The 17,236-nt window shown below is 36.4% G+C and overlaps 1 long non-coding RNA gene across 2 annotated transcripts in view; it reads right to left on the minus strand.

Annotated features, from left to right (window-relative positions):
* LOC308195035 overlaps positions 1–17,236 on the minus strand; it is an 86,202-nt gene that overhangs the window by 19,365 nt on the left and 49,601 nt on the right. For both annotated transcript variants that reach the window (XR_013951168.1, XR_013951169.1), the window contains 4 exons: positions 12,970–13,113; positions 2,955–3,094; positions 1,734–1,821; positions 887–1,093 (listed from right to left, as the gene is read on the minus strand). This is a non-coding gene — a long non-coding RNA (uncharacterized lncRNA). The remainder of the gene's footprint in view (positions 1–886; positions 1,094–1,733; positions 1,822–2,954; positions 3,095–12,969; positions 13,114–17,236) is intronic.

Raw genomic sequence — 17,236 nt, forward strand, 5'->3', positions numbered from 1 at the left:
TCTAGTCCAATTTGTCAGACCAAATATTTTTCTGCTGTAATGAAAGCTAATACAAGACTAAAATCCACATTTAATCAGCTAATATAAGACTGAAACCTGATATTAAATAAACTATATGGAAAGAAAAATCTACAAAGATATTGACACCAAAGTCTGGTGTGATAGATAAGTACTGTAGACTAGTCTACTTGAACTGTGCCAAACTGATTTTTTAATCCAATATTAGATTCTAGAGAAGCATTTTTTTCCCTACAGTTTCTCCCTTTATCACCAAATATTTATTTCTCATTCCAATCCTATTTAGTGGACAGAAAAATACCTCCAGGTATGCAGAAGCTATGTATTAATGAATCACCCACTTCTCTGCACAGGGAAAAAAAGGCACTGAAGTACAGAGTTCACAAAGCTGTAGAACTGCCTAAATGGGATGTTTAATGAATGCCATGGATATGGGTGTTTCCTATGCCTTATTTGTAAGAGGTATCTGAGAAAAAATGGCTGTTTGCCTCTGCTTCTGATTCACAAACACAACTATAGTTAATAATTTTCCAAATTTGCACACCTTGGCTAAGACTACTTTTCATAAAGGAAAAAAAAAAAAAAAAAAAAGAAAATTCACTTGTCAACTCAATAGCAAAATGGTTAGGAAATGCAACAAAAATACTTAAGACATAATCCTTGCTCTTTCAGAGTCTTGGACCTGTTTCTGGGGTTGGATTATATACAAGTGCACCCATGCCATGTGTATCACACTAAAATTTACAGGTAATCAGCAAATACCCCAAACTTCTCTGTTTTAGGGAGAGACAAACTGTCACTCTGACTTAGTGAACATGTACTTATGAAATACAAGTATAAAAGATTAAGACTTACACTTCAACTGTACCTGCATTAAGGGTTCAAGGACTCCCACAGGATGAAGATAGCATGGGTTTCAGGTCTGTTGTGCTAGATGAGGCCGTGTGCTGGTATCCCATAGTCTGGCTATCGGATATTCTCTGAATCGCTGTCTTTATTCCTCTCTTTTGTGAGGTGTGATTGAGTACTTATTTTCTCAGAGGATTCACTAGATCGGTATGAACTTTGAGATAGGCTGAAGAAATTGATTCAAACATAGGATTATTTATGAAGAGATTCCTTGCCACTGCCAAGCCTGATGTGTTTCTTTTAACAAGTGTGCAGTCATAGGTGGATTTTAATAGCATAGATTTAGATATTTTTTTTGCCTTTCTGGTACACAACTGAATTGGATTCAGTGACTAATTTAGTTACCCACCAAGGTCCTTTCCTAAGCACATCCCAGTTACTTTTTTCACATTTAATTTACCCCACAGCTGACAATGGACTAAAAATCTAGAAAACCCCTTACTCATTTTGACTGTGAAAAAAAAGTAGGTGCATTGAGGTGCATAAACTTGACCAAACCTTTTATGACATGCTGCTTTAGTAATTCCACCTTAATCACGATCTGTCCTATTCCTCATGAAAATGATATGACAATCATTAGCTGTTGGCACGCAATCAGTTTTGCAGTCTATGGAACTGTATTAGCAGAGAAGTGATGGTGATTTTATTTTTGCTTTTTGCTCTCCCCAAATATTCTTCCAGATTTGCCTCCAGCATTCTTGCTTCTCAGAATACAACATTTGAAAATACAGTTTTGAGATTTTTCTCTCTCTTTTGTGCCCCAAAGATCCATATGTTTATAACACTTTTGATTTCTTTTTCTCTACCTTTGTGAGATGAAAGATTGGCTTTCTTGAGGTTTCTGTGAGTCTAATCCTTGAATCTTGAAGGTCAATTCTTCTGTCCAGTTTAAGACTACAAAACAGACAGTTCCATTGATAAATACTTTGTAGATAAAATGGTAAGCCTTATAGGTTGGAATAGATGGGAACAGAGCATTATACTTTTGACTAAAGAGAAGAAAACGAAAGCAGTTTGGTGTTAACTTTTTGACAATTACTCTTTCCTGCCTGGTAAGTGTTACATTCTCTACACTAGAAACAAGATAGCATGATAGGAAGGATGTGATTTTACTGGTAACAATAAAGATCATAATAAAATAGGAAAAATTCTAAATAGCTATTTCCATATTTAAAAAGAATCATATACCCAACATATAATTACAGAAACACTTGGAAAAATAAAGCCAGTTAATTAATATAGAAATATTGTAATCTGCCATGTAAATACTTTTCAAAATAATCCCACTTGTGAACCAACTTCTTTACAGTCAATGAGTTTGTCTACTGGAATATAATAACGATTCTAGCTGAAGCAGCTTACTTATTATGAGGTATTGCTGCATTCTGAATACCAAGTATAATAAAAGAAGATTTAGCCTTGGGCTGTTACTGCACAGTCATCGTAATTTTGTCACAGTATACACATACATTAAATTTGTTAAAGTCTTCAACACCTAAAAAAAGAAAAAAAAAAGAAAAAAGGAAGAACAAAACTATGAGAGGAATATGAAGAATCATAGAAAATGATGTTTGTTTTCCCAAATGTTGATCTGCAAATTGTTCCAAAACAATGCATTTGTTTCATTTTTTATTTTACTTTTTTTCCTTTTGAGGTGTAGATGTAGTCTAAGCATTATATATCCTTTAAGTTAAAGTTAATATTTGAAGTTAGATTTTGAACTGAAAAGTGACGTGGAGTTAAGAGAAAATTATACCATTTGCTTCATAGTGTTTAGAGGACAGAAGTGGTAAGATAATCAAAGACAGAAAAAAAGATCTTTCTTTTTTACAAACAAGGATTGACCTTTCTGTATATCAGATGACAATAACCAGGCTTTGCAATAAGCCCATAAGAATGAAAACAACTTAAACTCACCCTTGTCAAGACTAAGATAAACTTTTAAAGAAAGAAAAAAGAAAATAAATAAAATAAAACCAGAGTTGAATTTCAGCATGTGTATCAGTAACATCAAAATCATTACTGACCTTTTTGATGGTTAGAAATTCAGAATGTTACTGCAAATTTCAGTCTTAAAACAGCCTTTATAGGAGTACTCCAATTTATTTCACAGATACTAGTCCCAAGTCATGTCTTCGGAATTCTAATGCGGCTCAGGAAACAGGATCTGTAACAGTAATATGATTTTATTAAATTAGGCTACATTTGGGTTGATAAACCTAAGTTAATAATTTGTCTGTAACCAGCCTGAGCTCTATATGGAAGCATTGCATTTTTCAGCTGTTCCCTTTAGTTTTCTGGGAGGCCTCTCCATGACCCACTGCTGCTTTGTCAGGACAGAGCTCCCCAGAATACTGAAAACAATCCCAATAAGAATTTCCTTTTTCTACTACATAATTTTCTTAGAAATAAAAAACTATGTTTTATTCTCCTGGCCTGAACCCCATGGGCCATACCCCTACAACAGAGCCCAGTTCATAAAGCTCAAGTCCTAAGTTTTAGTGCCAAATCAAAGACAAGTTTATTCTTTCATATCCTTTAAAGTTCTGTTTTCCCTGAGTTTTACTCCCCATACAGCTCAGCACTTGATATAAAAATAAAAACAGTGTTTAAGACATCCCATTTTAAAGAGCACAGAGGTGGTATACTGGCATCTAGATAAAGTTACAGATCTCAAGGACATTTTCAAGTTGCCTGAATCAAATGAACACCCAGTAGAAGGTGATAATAGAATAATCATAACAGGACCTGGACCTTCCTAAGGCTTGCAGCTTGCTTGACTTTCTTTCCTTTTTTTTTTTTTTTTTTTTGAAAACTTCAAGTATTTCCTTACCCTTGTATTCTTTCTCTTAGAATTTTCCTTAAGAAATTAAACACATGATTTAAGTCAAAAAATATGAGCAATTTCCAATTTTTTCATGTCTTGTTGGTAAAATGAGTACTGCAAAAAAATGATTGCATTTTCAAATGACAATATGTGGACTTCAAGATATTTATAATTAACTCCTATAGAACTCTATAAAAGTACAGAACAAAGTAATATAACTTGTGTATCTAACAGGGATAGTCAGAAAACGATTGCTTTTTTCTAAAACGCTTTTTTCTCTGCCAGAGAAAAATACAAAATAGCAAAATACAAACAAATAATAAACAAATATAAATAGTGAAACAGTACAATAGCAAAACACATATCTCCAGAAAACTTTTTCTTGGGGAGACTGAGCTGAAGCATATTGTTTCACAAAATACTTTTGCAAGGGGCACTTTATGCAGACAGGTGAACTACTTTGCCAGTGAACCCTTCAGTCCTGCTGATTTCCTACCTGTTTCCCAAACCAGCTAACAGAATGTGCAGTTCACTGTTTTTGCACATAGCACATGACTTCATAAACTTCAGGAAACCCTTTGCCTTATTCATGGATCCACTTTGACAGAGAAGCAGCAGTGTTTGTGCTAGAACAGGTAAATCCTATCTAGGATTATCTAAGTAGGGAACCACAATGTGAAGGCACAACTGGAGCCAATCTTTGCTTTATTCTATACAAATAAATAAATAAATAAATAAATAAAATAAAGTAAAGCAAATATGGTACAAATAAAAGCCAACTCATGTCTTGGCAGACTGAACTGCAGCAGACTAGTTCCCTGACTTTTGGAGCAGTAAGATGCTGGCTAGATGTTTCTTATGGGGAACCCATACCAAGTATCCAGATCTACCCAGGAACCCATCAGGATGCCATAAACCAGCCCCACAGAAACTGGGCATTTGCTGAGCTTGTCAGCAATAGGAGGTTTCTGCAGCCTGACAGATGTAACATCAGTGCCCACCATGGTTGAGCACTTCCCACAGTTAGTATGGAGGTTGTACGGACACTTTGCGTTATTGCCATCATCTGGCTGACCCCATGTGCTCACACTGCTGTCTGGCCCCTTTCTGCTTTCCTTAACATGTAGCACCAAAGTAACAAGGTGACCCAATTCCACATGCTCCCAGACGGACTGTCTTGTCTGAGAGTCAGCATTGTGTGGTGCCAGCACCTGGGAGCACAATTCAAAAACACCTTTCAAAACTGCTGCCCCAAGATGCCATAGCAATTTTTCAGGATAGACAGCAAGGTATCCTCATAACCCTTTCCTCTATTTCAGCCCTCTGGTACCTACCAATTCCTCTATTGCTCTTTGGGGTACCTTCACTTAATCTACTTTTTGGCTAATCTAGCAGAGAAGAAGAAAAATACCATTGAAAAACAGGACCCAACAGGTGGGTTTCTATTTAAAATAAAAAACAACACCTATATTGATACTTATGGAGAGTGAATTATATCTTAAACTATTACCCTGAGATTCAATGGCAGCAAAATCAAATTAAGAAACACTAGAAGATTATTTTTCTAGCCCATTAATAACCACTTCTATTTTTCCTTTGTAACTCTGTGCTGTCCTTTCCTTCTCTACCACTTGGCCTTCCAGATACAACAGATGTTATATTTTGAAAATGAAAATTTTACAATTTTGTGGAGAAAAAAACTTTTTCAGCAGTAACATCAGTTTCTTGTTCTCCACATTTAGCATTAGCAGAACCATTTATTGGCATGTTTGGATAAATTCCTTTTTTTTTTTTTTTTAATATTAAGATAAATAACATTCATCTGTTCTTAATAATGACGGTGTTATCAGATATTCTTTTTCTGATAAAAGACCTAGGAGGATAAATGAAGGCTTAGAAATATTAAAATGAAGACTTAGAAATAATAGGCTTGATACATGATTTTGCCTGAAGTGTTTGTTGTTAGTATGTAGCTATAATTTTATAAAGGAAAAAGAATAACCTTCTGGAATTCAGATAGGACTCACCATGGTTGATCAAGCATAGACTTGAGTGGTTAAAAATATAAGAACTGATGTTTTTCCAGTGATATTTTTTTCTGTGTCCTCACAACTGGTTGTCTTTTTTTGTTGTTTGTTGCTGTGGGTTTTGTTTGTTTTTGTTTTGTGTGTGCATGTGTTTTGTTGTTGTTTTTGTTTGTTTGTTTTCTAGACCATGAAGTAAAAAACCCATAGTTTGACTGTGTTGGAAAGAAAGAGAAGAGAAAATGGGCTAATTAGGCAAAGAAAGATACATTTTTTTCTGCACCAGTCAGAAAGTAGTCTGTTTGATATTGCAAACAGGTCAGGAGAAATTATTAGCAAAGTCTTTTGTATAAAGTAGGTAGCCCTTGACTAGCTACTGATTCCCAGCAGCAACTCCACAACTGCTTCCTGTTATCAGAAAGCAAAGAAGATGAGTCATCACCTAACTTGTGGTCAGCAGGGTCTCACAGGTTGAGATTTATGCAAGACTTGTAAGGGAACGGTACCTTCTGCCAAATATTCATCACAAATGCGTGTATTTAAAGTTGAGGGTTTAGCTGCTGGTTTTCTTCTCTTTGAAGAAACCAATAAGCAATGTAGAAGTTATCTTGATTACGGGATAAAGTACAAGAACCTCTAAAAACATGGAGGACATAAAGGAAGTAACAAAATGTAAGATTTTTCACATGGAAGTGTATGGAAATTTTTAAGTTTATCTCACCTCTTAGATAAATTTCCAGGTTATTTTATTAAATGCATTAAAATGATGTTTTTGTTCACTACCTGTCTACTCAGTTGTTTATTGGACTCATTACAGTTAAGAGAAACTTTACAATAGCTTTGCAAAAGGAAAGCAAGTGACATATTTTATTACTAAGATGGTCTTCCAGAAGAACAGCATGGGAGGAAGAATAAAAGTATCTAGTGGGCAAGTAAAATTAGAAATATATTAGTAAGCTAACAATTCAATGAATATTGGGAAGGCTGATATTGAAAAGCAAGGAGAAAAGATAGCTTTTGGTGTAGCAAAGAGAATTCAAAGGAAAGGAATAACAAGATCAGAGAAAGGAGCAATAAATTCTTTTGACAACTTCAAAGCCAGCAGAGTTACAGGGAGGAGGCATATGCAGGAGTTTTCGTTTTGCTGCACTGTATTAATTTTCACAGTCTTTTTCAGTTATGCCCTACTTAATTTCAATCTGTAAATGTATTACCAGCATGGAGATCCCAATTATTGTGGGAATTGCAAAGACCACGTTTATTATAGGAACTTGTTAAAATTTCTTTTCTAAACACATTATCTACAATGTTATTTAGTTCCCAAGCAGAGAAGAACCCCAAGGTTGAAAATGGTGCAGATCATAGCGTTTGCAGAATTCAGATCATTTACATGCACATTTGTTATCATATTTATATTGAACATCAATTCACTTTACCACATTGGAGACAGAAAATACATTCTTTGAAGGTGTGGTGTTCTGTCAGTGAAAGAGATTACAGGTGTATGCTTTTTTTTCCTCTTTCTTTAGGGTGGAAGAAGGGGCTTGGAAAAGACAATGACCATGCTTGCCTTTCCCCCACTCTTTTGCACAAAAATTGGAGAAAACCCCCCAAAAAAAAGATGTTCATACAGTGCCCTGGTTTCTGTGCAGATTCTCATGGTTTAAACAACGGATGTTAAGTGGAGGCTTTCCTGGCAAGTACAGGAAGAGAGAACGCATTCTACATTATTTAAATGCTGCTGAATAAGGAATGTATGATTTATGCTGAAATAGATAAAATGATACGGGTCAGACTCCCTTGTGTGACTCTCCATAACTGCACAGGAACCTTTTCTTCACTACTTGATGCCTCAGATGTATCTGTGCTGCTGTCCAACTGTCTGGTGGAAAGAGCCCAGGGGACAGAACTGAGGGAAGAGATCTGTGACTCTACTTTTGCAAATCAAATGGCTGTAGAGAGGTCTCTAAGAGAGGTAATGAAACTGAGCAGCTTGCTGACTGGCAAAATGGATAATGAAGAGATGATAAAAAAGGTAGAAAATCAGAAATGAATCATCCTTTTTCTTAATGAGTTATATATACAATTATACGTATTCATATGCGCGTAGATACATACGTATATTGTATACAATTATCTGGGCAGTTGATTAGAATAAGATAGAATGAGTAGTGAGATTTTAAGGGAGAATTCCACTGTTAAATTAATGGGAGACATAAATTTAGATAACAGAAAAACCTATTGGAATAAGTTTCATTATTATTATATTTTTTAAAAAGTTAAGCAAAAAAAAAAAAAACAAAACCCTGAGCATTCGGTGTACCAGGAGCTCATGCAGTGATTACAGAACAAGAACCTTACAATAGTGCTTATGATTATGTTTACCTGCAGATGGTGACTAATTTAACTCATGACAGGTGCTTCAAACAGAGTTTGGCATTGGGTAAGCATGTGAAGTCAGCCTGAAAGTAACAGACTGACTCCAGTGGACTATGAAAGCATGTGCATCCTTGTTTGACAAGATACAGAGAGCACTGTCTAATTTTTTTCCTTTACTGTGTTAGAAATTTACACTTTGGCAAGCATTCATGTGTAAGTCATACCATCTGATAAACACAGCTACAGAATATTAGGCTTGAACTACTGTTCTGAAGTTGACACAATGAATTAATAGAATTTTTGACAATGATTTTTGTATCATGGTAAGACTAAAATGACTTTCATCTATTTCTCAGTGAGAAACAGCAAAAGTAATTTTATTTCTGTTCTGTTTTTCAGTACTGAATCAATTAGCCTGTACTGTCTGGCTGTTCTATTCAAGTGAAGAAACCAAAGAAAAGCGGTAGAGTTACAGCACATCTGTTTGTTTTCTTGTAGACAACATTTATATGAGTCAGTGTAGACTGCAGAGGAACGGGAAGTGAAAAATTTCAGGAATCATTTTGTCAGCCCTTGTTCCATCTTTATAACTGTGACATCTTTGGTGTTTGTCTGACAACATGACTGCCTTTACAGCAAATTAAGGACAAACCTAAAATATTTTCTTAAGAATGTGAGTCAGTTCTCAGGGACTTCTCTAGCAGGAAATGCACGTGAAAACTAAAAAGTGATTTCCAGTACTATTATTAGTAGCAGATTTCATCTTTTAGTGGTGGGTGTCATGTGGTCTTTGCTTAACCTTATAAATATACGTGAGTTTTTTTTTGGCATAGTAAAACTGGAAAATGAAGTTTTATCTTTTTTATCTGAAAAAAAAAAAGTATTATTTGACAAATTTTATCCAGGTTGGTTTGTTAATTTGCTCCACTATACTACAGAGCTGACAGACCATGCACTGTTAGTCTTGTACACCTTGCTGAATGTACTTCTCATCTTCGTCTGCAACTGTAACTTCCTTTCCTTTTCTCTGTGCTTATTTAAAGCTGTTACTACTACATACTATGTAGGTGAGGAGGAACATTTAAAACACATAGCATAAACTTTCCGAAGGACCCTTACAAGACACACCATGAATCTAATGTCCTTGGAAACGACATATTTCTTATTTATTTTACCTGGTTAATGCTTTGAAGCGATAACTTCAGTAAAGTGAGCTACATCTCAGCTGTGTTCATAAGATTTTTGTGATTACAATATCATTGCTTCTTCTGCCAATAGGTGCCATGTTTGGCAGTCTCACTTGAAAACCTCACAGCTCAGTCAGCATTGGAACTGGTCTATCCAGTGCAACACAGGAAAAAAAAAATGTTGTATTGTCTGTCTATTTTCTGTTAAAAATGGAGAAATTCAGTTTTCAGCATTAACTGCAATGACAGTCTATTACTAGAACACACTTTTTAACTCGGAAAAAAATAACCATATGGAAGTGCACTAAGTAAATGAAGAATCTAGAGACTTCATTGGAAGCTTAGCCCAGCATCATAAATTCAAAAGGAGAAGCTTTTGTTTGTTTTATTTTTTTATTTTTTTTTTTAATTTCATCAAAAATCAGTTCATAGTGACCAAGTAATGAACAGAGTCAGGTACGTCACTGAAAGGTGCAAATATCCGGCCACATTGATAAACCATGCAAGGTGATCAGCTGCTACTTAACCTCAAGTACTTAAAGTTTGATCAAAACCCTTTAGTAAGAAAGGGAGCATTAAAATATACTTCCCTGCTGGAGATGTGTGCTGATTCATGACAAATTCTCTTTTTTTTTTTTTGTGTCTGTTTATATTGTATATAATTATATTCTCTTTAACGAAGGGACACATTAATAACTATGCTTACTGTTAGAAAATTCTTGAAAATTCTTTTGTCAGTAGACAAATATTTACTCTCTGAAATTGTATCTCTTTTCATTAAAATTGGCTATAGATTATGTTAAATATATGGGTAATAAAATGATATGTATCATGTTGTAAACATACAATTAAATATGTAGGTGAAGAGAAGAAAACATTTTCCAAGAGGAAAATCAATAGTTTTAACATCCTAGAAAACTCTTAGATCAATTCCCATTTTAAAAATACCACATTAAAATAAGCATGTTATATATTCTGTGAATAGTTTTATACCCTGAGTTACACAACAGCAGGAAATATATCATACTCCTTCTCTAAATCATGCTTTGTTGGAGGATTGCATGCCTTTTCTCACCCCCCATGTAGGAACCCTACAAAATATTGTGTCTTAATCCAAGGACTTACTCTGTGTGAATATCCCTCTCTCAGCTCCCGCCTGTTAGATTTCTCAGTGTTGTCCCCTGCAGGATCCAGAGCACTGTTTTAGGGGAAACTGCCTTCCATTCTCTATACAGACATATGTTTTCTATAAATTTCATGTAGTATGTAATGCTCGTCACTTTTACATACTTCTATCTGATAATTATACCTGACAAAAAGGTGAGAGGTGTTAGGTATTACAAGAAATTTATCAGAAGTGTCTATTCTAAATAGTCCCCTCCAAGCAAGCACAAGACAACACTCCACTGCCAGCCTCTCAATACTGTTAGTGACAATAGTAACATCTGCTGCTCCTATGCTCTTCTCAGTCCATCTATAATTTATCAGCATGAAACCCTAAAGCCATGCACGTTCCTCATGGAGTCTCTAGCAACAGGAAAATCTGAGATGTAGACATGATTCTCATGAGGTATGTTGCCATGTATTTTTCTTTAACGAATTGCAGGTTTTTTTGTCTTAGTAGAAATAACTGAGCTTCAGGTAATGTCCTTGCTGAGCATACCTGCATAAAATTCTAAGTATATATCTGTAAAAATCTTGTTTTCTAGGGCTTCAAAACTGTCTCACATTTAAGTGAGTCTAGAGAATCTCTTGGGCTTACAGAGCACAATGTGTAAACAAGCTGCAGAAAGTTATAAGGAAAGTATACTGAAACAGATTAAAAAATATGTACTCCTGAAAGTGTCTGAAGTTCCTTGTATAATGTAGACATTTCCACAAGATGAAGGTTAGCCCTGTTTAAGAAACTCAACAACAAAAAAGAAAAACGTAAAGAATTTACTCTGAACTAGGTCATCTGGATTCCTGTTCAAGATAGTACACTTTTTAAGTCATATGTTTATTTCCAACTATGAATCTCTTGATACATTGTAAAATGACTTTGGAAAAGCAAGGGGGAACACAGAAGGAAATTTGACTTTTAACTAATTAAGTTTTATAATATCCCCATGAAACATTTCTTATTAATTACTGGGGAATTGCAAGCATACTTCTCATCTTAATGTTAACTGGAGCAGTAGAAGCTCACAACCCTGAAAATAAGATCATTTCTTTTAGTGCCTAAAGTGGATGTGAGAATTTTGGCCTTAGCATCTAAGTAATGTATTGATTTACCGGCAGAAATGAAACAAACCTCAAAACATCAAGCTCATTCTCATCTCTGTATTTTAACTTGAAAAATTACCTTTTCTTTATACCTCACCTTTGCATTTCAGGATTGTTTCAATATATTTGCTGAAAATATATGATGCACTGTGCAAATAAATATGACCTATTTCAAGAGCCCTGGGAGGTATGTTAGGAACTGAATTGTCCTAAACATCATAATGGTTTTAGAAAATTTTCCTGTCATTGTTGCAAACTGACAGACTCTGCTTCCGGGAGGAAGGTGGAAGCCAAAGCAATGTCTGCCAGCTGGTTCACAAAGATAACACAGTGTCAGCACACTAGGGAGCCAAAGGGCCAGATGGTGAGAAAGACCAGACCTTTGAATAGATTCCCATTCTCATCGCTGCAATCACCTACAGCTGTAGTTAGGTTAAGGCAGCTCATTTCTCTCTCTCTTTCCAAGTGCAATTGGTTGGCCTGTAACTACTACTTGAAAGTAAAAACAAATGATGGACTACTAAAATTTATGAAGTGAAATCTGTATTTCCCCTTAACGTTGCTAGGTCCAGCAGCCTTATGTATTGATCCCACTCAACCAATATTTCAGTTTGTTGTTTATACCTCTATTCTGTTTTCTCTATTTCCTTTCCAATGCAGCTGTATGCAACCCTACTTCTGATGAGCTTAGTACCCACCTGCTTCTCATTGTAGTTGACAATAAAACCTTGCTCTGGATGAGAGGGTAAGTAATAATGTAATTACAGTCTTTCCTGTAAATTGTGAAACTTAGTGCCGCCCTGTCCCTACCCCACCCCCCTGCCAATGGTCTGCGTACTCACCATAACAGCAAATATGAATGACATCATAAGCCAGTTCCACCAAGAGCAGAACTTCTAATTACAACCTACATAAATGGAAAAGCTAAATCTTTTCTCCATACTAACGTCTTTCTCCCACTAGCTGAGAACAATCCCCAGGAAATATTTTCACATTAAAACATCTTGTATTTGTTCTCTCCTTGTTAAGTCCCTATAAATGCATTATCTCTTGCTTAAGTATTATTATAACGTCCTTCTTTTGAGGAGTGCTGGAGTGCACAGCAGCCTGGAGGATTATATGAACCTATTGCAGCAAGACCAGGAGGTACCTCCCTTGAACCAGACTCAGACACTTTCTGTCACAGGCAACCTCATCACATGTTGCCTTTTAAAGTAAACTTGTTTAACTCCTCCTTAACAACAAACAGCATTTTTGGCCTTCACTTTTCTTATTTGGAGCTATATCCTCTCTCTCTGACAGTTGGTTTATTCACATGTATGTTATGCTTATTTGGTTTGACACAGTCTTTTTTCCTTACCTTATATAATTCTTTCCCCTCCATGGTGCTTATCCACTTGCAGTAGTTACAGGAAGCAATGATACCTCCCTTCAGAATTCTCCCAGAGTTGGCACTCTACAGCTTTGAATTTAATCTATAATCCAGGGTTTATTTTTTTCTTTCCTGTTAAGGAATGAATAGTATTGGGAAATTATTAACTCTGTATCGAATAAAAGTAATAATCCCCAATCTTCAATGGAGATACTTCACATGATATATCTTGGGGTAACATTTGTGGTTTTTTTTTCAGGCTAAATCAAATTGCTGACTCAGTTACAAGAGGAAAGTCAGGCTTCCTCTTTCCCTGTTAATGCAGTATATCCTCTAAAACACATCCTCATACTTTATCTTACATGAACACAGTTTTCCAAATGGAGCTATATCAAATATTGTACTCTTTCAAAAGCTTCATATCATATTCATGGTTGAAAAAAAAAATATAAGAAAGCTATTAGATTGTTCTCATATAATCTTTCTTTGGTACACTGGCCCTGCTACTGCTCACAACATTTCCAACTTGCTTTATCTCGCACTGGCAAAGTAATCAGAAACCAACTACTTTAATTCTTAGTCTTTTAGTCTATCCATTAAATTGCATTCCACAGGCTGGGCTTCTGTACACATAAGGAACTGGCTGAAAATTTGTCTCATGCTTTGGTAAAACAGAATAATCTCTCTCAGATCTCTTTTGTTTTCAGATATTTCTTAATTCCAAAATGACAACAAAAAGGTTAAAAGAAACTCCAGAGCTTTGCTGCTTGTTTTCCATACTTAGGATGTGACATTTCTCCTTCCAATATTATGTACTCTAGTTTTTATCCATTGCACACAGGTGTTCCATCATGTTTAGCATAAATTAAATCAGGTTTACTCAAGAGAAATGCAAAAGAGCTAACACTAAAGTGCTGTTTTATATTCAGAGAAGAATGAAGCCATTAAAATAAAATAAAAAAAAAAAGTTCCTAGGATTATATTCAAACCCTTTATATTCACCTGTTTCCAAAAGAGGAAGTCCAGCGAAACACAGTTTCCAGTTCCTCTTAAACATAGTAATCAATTTCAAAAGGTTGAATAATGAGCCCCCTGAGTTACAGAAAAGCAATGATCTTAAAACAAAAGGATTTTTACATGCTGATGCAAGAGCTTTGGGGAGAGCATAAGGGTGAAACAAAGGTTAGGAAAATGTAGACTCTGCAGCACCAAGACTATTCAGGGTTCTTTGCCTACTCACTGCCAATGTAACAAAAATGTAACTTAAAACTTTCTAAATGTAGTATTTCTGTTTAAATATTAACAGCAAAAGAGTGTAATTCTTTTCTGAGCTTTCAGAGTTAGAGGCATAGCTTTAGTTCACAAATTCACTGGTCTAAAAAATATCACTTCTTCATGACAATAAGCATGGAATTTGTTAATCTAATTGCAATACAGCATTCCAAAAAATTCCAATTCCATGTAGCAGAAAACTTACAACAATGGAAAAAAATAGAATTTTTGTGTGCCACTCCACATCTGAAAAGTCTGTCTTTATAAAAGAAAACAGACCTAAGCACAAACCACTAAGGTACTAAACAAAATGAGAGACAACCTTCCAGGTGGCATGACTCTGTAAGCATGAACTGAAATTGCTCCAGCAAAAAGCAGAGCTGCCTTAGCAGAGTAATACAGGAGAATCCCGTGCGTAACAAAGTCCACAAATCCACACTTCTCAGGCAATCACCATGTTTTTCTTACACATCCAGACCTACCCTACACAAAATTTTGCACAGCCCCTAGTAAATCTTTAGCTCTGATAACAAGGGTGGTTTCTTTGGTGGTACTCATTTGCTATTTGGACATGTTAGCTCTGAGTAGGTGGTGACAGAACCATAATCTTGCAGGCTTCCTCCCCCTCAAGGTCAGCACCATCATTTCCCTCCAAAATTCAAAGTCTCTAAGAGTTAGAGGGAAAATAAAAAAGAAAATAAAGAAATATTTTCTTTTCCTCTATTATTTCTTTACTCCTACCTCCCCAGTTGTGCTTGAAACTGAAATGAATGATTTGAATCCCTAAAATACAAAAAATACAAATCCTAGAAAATTTATCTATATAAATTTTATATAGATAGAGAAAAACTACGTATAGCCAGCTATTGGTTCAATTCTGATAAATAAATTAATTTTCTCAGTGGGTGTGGTGGTTTTACCTAGCTGGGCAGCTGAACTCCACCACAACTACTCTCTCTCTCCTCCTCCTCAAAGGAAAAAGAGGAGAAAATACAATGAAAAGGGCTCAAAGGTTGAGATCAGGACAAGGAGATCATTCACTGATTATTGTCACAGGCAAAATAGAATCCGCATAGGGAGATTCATGTAATTTGTTGCCTATCGCTAGGAGACTAGAGAAGTGACAAACTTAGAACAAACTAATAACAAGCTAAAAGCAAACTAAAAACACCTTCCGCCCATCCACCCTCTTCCACCTCCTCCCCTTGAGCAGCAGAGGAGAACGTGGGCTGTGGTCAGTCCCTAACGCTTCATTTCCACCGCTCCTTCACAGTCACTTCTTCGCCCCTGCTCTACGTGGGGTCCTTCCCACAGGATGCTGTCGTTCCTGAACTGATCCGGCATGGGCTGCCCACAGGCAGCAGCTCTTCAAGAACTGCTCCCACATGGGTCCGTAGCATGGGGTCCATCTGTCAGGGGCAAACTGCTCCAACATGGGTTCCCCATGGATAGCAGATTCCCCCAAATCACCTGCTCCTGTGTGCACTCCTCTCCATGGGCTGCAGCGTGGAGATCTGCTACATGTGGGACCCATGGGCTGCAGGGGGACAGCCTGCTCCACCAGGGGCCCTTCCACAGGCTGCAGGGGAACTTGCGCTGCTTGCCTGGAGCACCTCCTGTCCTCACCTTGGGGCCTGCAGGGCTGGTTCTCACCCCTCTCTCCCAGTCACAGTTGCAGAGCATTTTGTTGTTGCTGTTTGGTTGGTTGGTTTTGTTTGTTTGTTTTCCCTTTCTTCACTCTGCTCTCCCAGAGACTCAACCAGCATTTCTCACTGGCTCAGCTCTGGCCAGCGGTGGGTCCCCTTTAGAGCCAGTTGGAACTGGCTCTGATCTGACATGGGGCAGCTGCTGGACTTTTCTCAGAGGCCACCCCTGCAGCTCCCTCTGCTAACAAACTCTTGCTACATAAAGCTGATAGAGTGAGAGGAGAGAAAATTGGCACTGAAAAGTACAGAAATTATGACTCTTGTGAAGAGGAAGGAACTGAAAGCACTTATCTCACATTGGTTTGGGTTTATTCCATATCTCAGTGTTTCTTAAAAATGAAACTGGGCTGTGGGTATTTAGCAGTATTCATGAGCTTATTTCTTTTAGAAAATTTGCTATCAACTTGTATGCGTATGGAGTTGGTGGGAGGGAGGCTGGGAAATCAGCTGAACTTTTCAAAGTAATTAGTTATGCATCAGATAAGTTGTTTGCTACAGCTGCATAACTGATTTTTTTTTTTTTTTGATTTGGGATTCAAATTAACTCATAAATATTGAAATTATAAGCTTAAGGAAATGGTACTATTTGATGCATGGCCTATTTCTAAGAATTAGTCTAACAGAGAAATCATGGCTAAAGCATTACCATTTTAGTACGGCTGTACTGCTATTCTAATAACACTTTACTGACCCTCTTAATAAAAGGCCCATGTAGTGATTATGGTGCTTCTGTGCATTATTGCCTTCAACCTCCTGCTATACTATTCCCAGCAGCTCATTATGTTGGATTTTCATTCAGAAGTGTTTTCCTCACTGTTAACTATCGCAGTGCTAAAGCACCTCACATCAGTCTACTTCACAGACTGCTTATACAGAATCTATAGTACTGTTTTCCAGTATTTTAGTTCTTTTACCATACTGGATATGAAACTGTCAAGTGTCCTCATACCCTTACTACTTCCTAGCAAAAACCCTATTAACCAGTAATATCAGTGTGAAATGCTCAATGTGAAAATTCAGACATAAACATTCTAACCTCTTTTTTTTCTAACAGGCAAACATTCTTCCTACTTCTGCTGGGCCCCTTTGCTGACCAGGTTCACATTTTATGGCATTCATAAAAGCACAGAGGCTTTCTTTGAGTGTATAATTCCATACCTTCTATGTAGAGAGTCTTATTTGATGTGAATGGTTTACATGCTTTTAAACTACCAAGCTATCTCATAGCTGGTGTTCATGTTAACATTACTTGTTAGTAAAGTCCTTCACCAAAATTT

Source organism: Anser brachyrhynchus (genome assembly GCF_964034855.1).
Source record: "Anser brachyrhynchus genome assembly, chromosome: 4".
Classification (NCBI taxonomy): Eukaryota; Metazoa; Chordata; class Aves; order Anseriformes; family Anatidae; genus Anser; species Anser brachyrhynchus.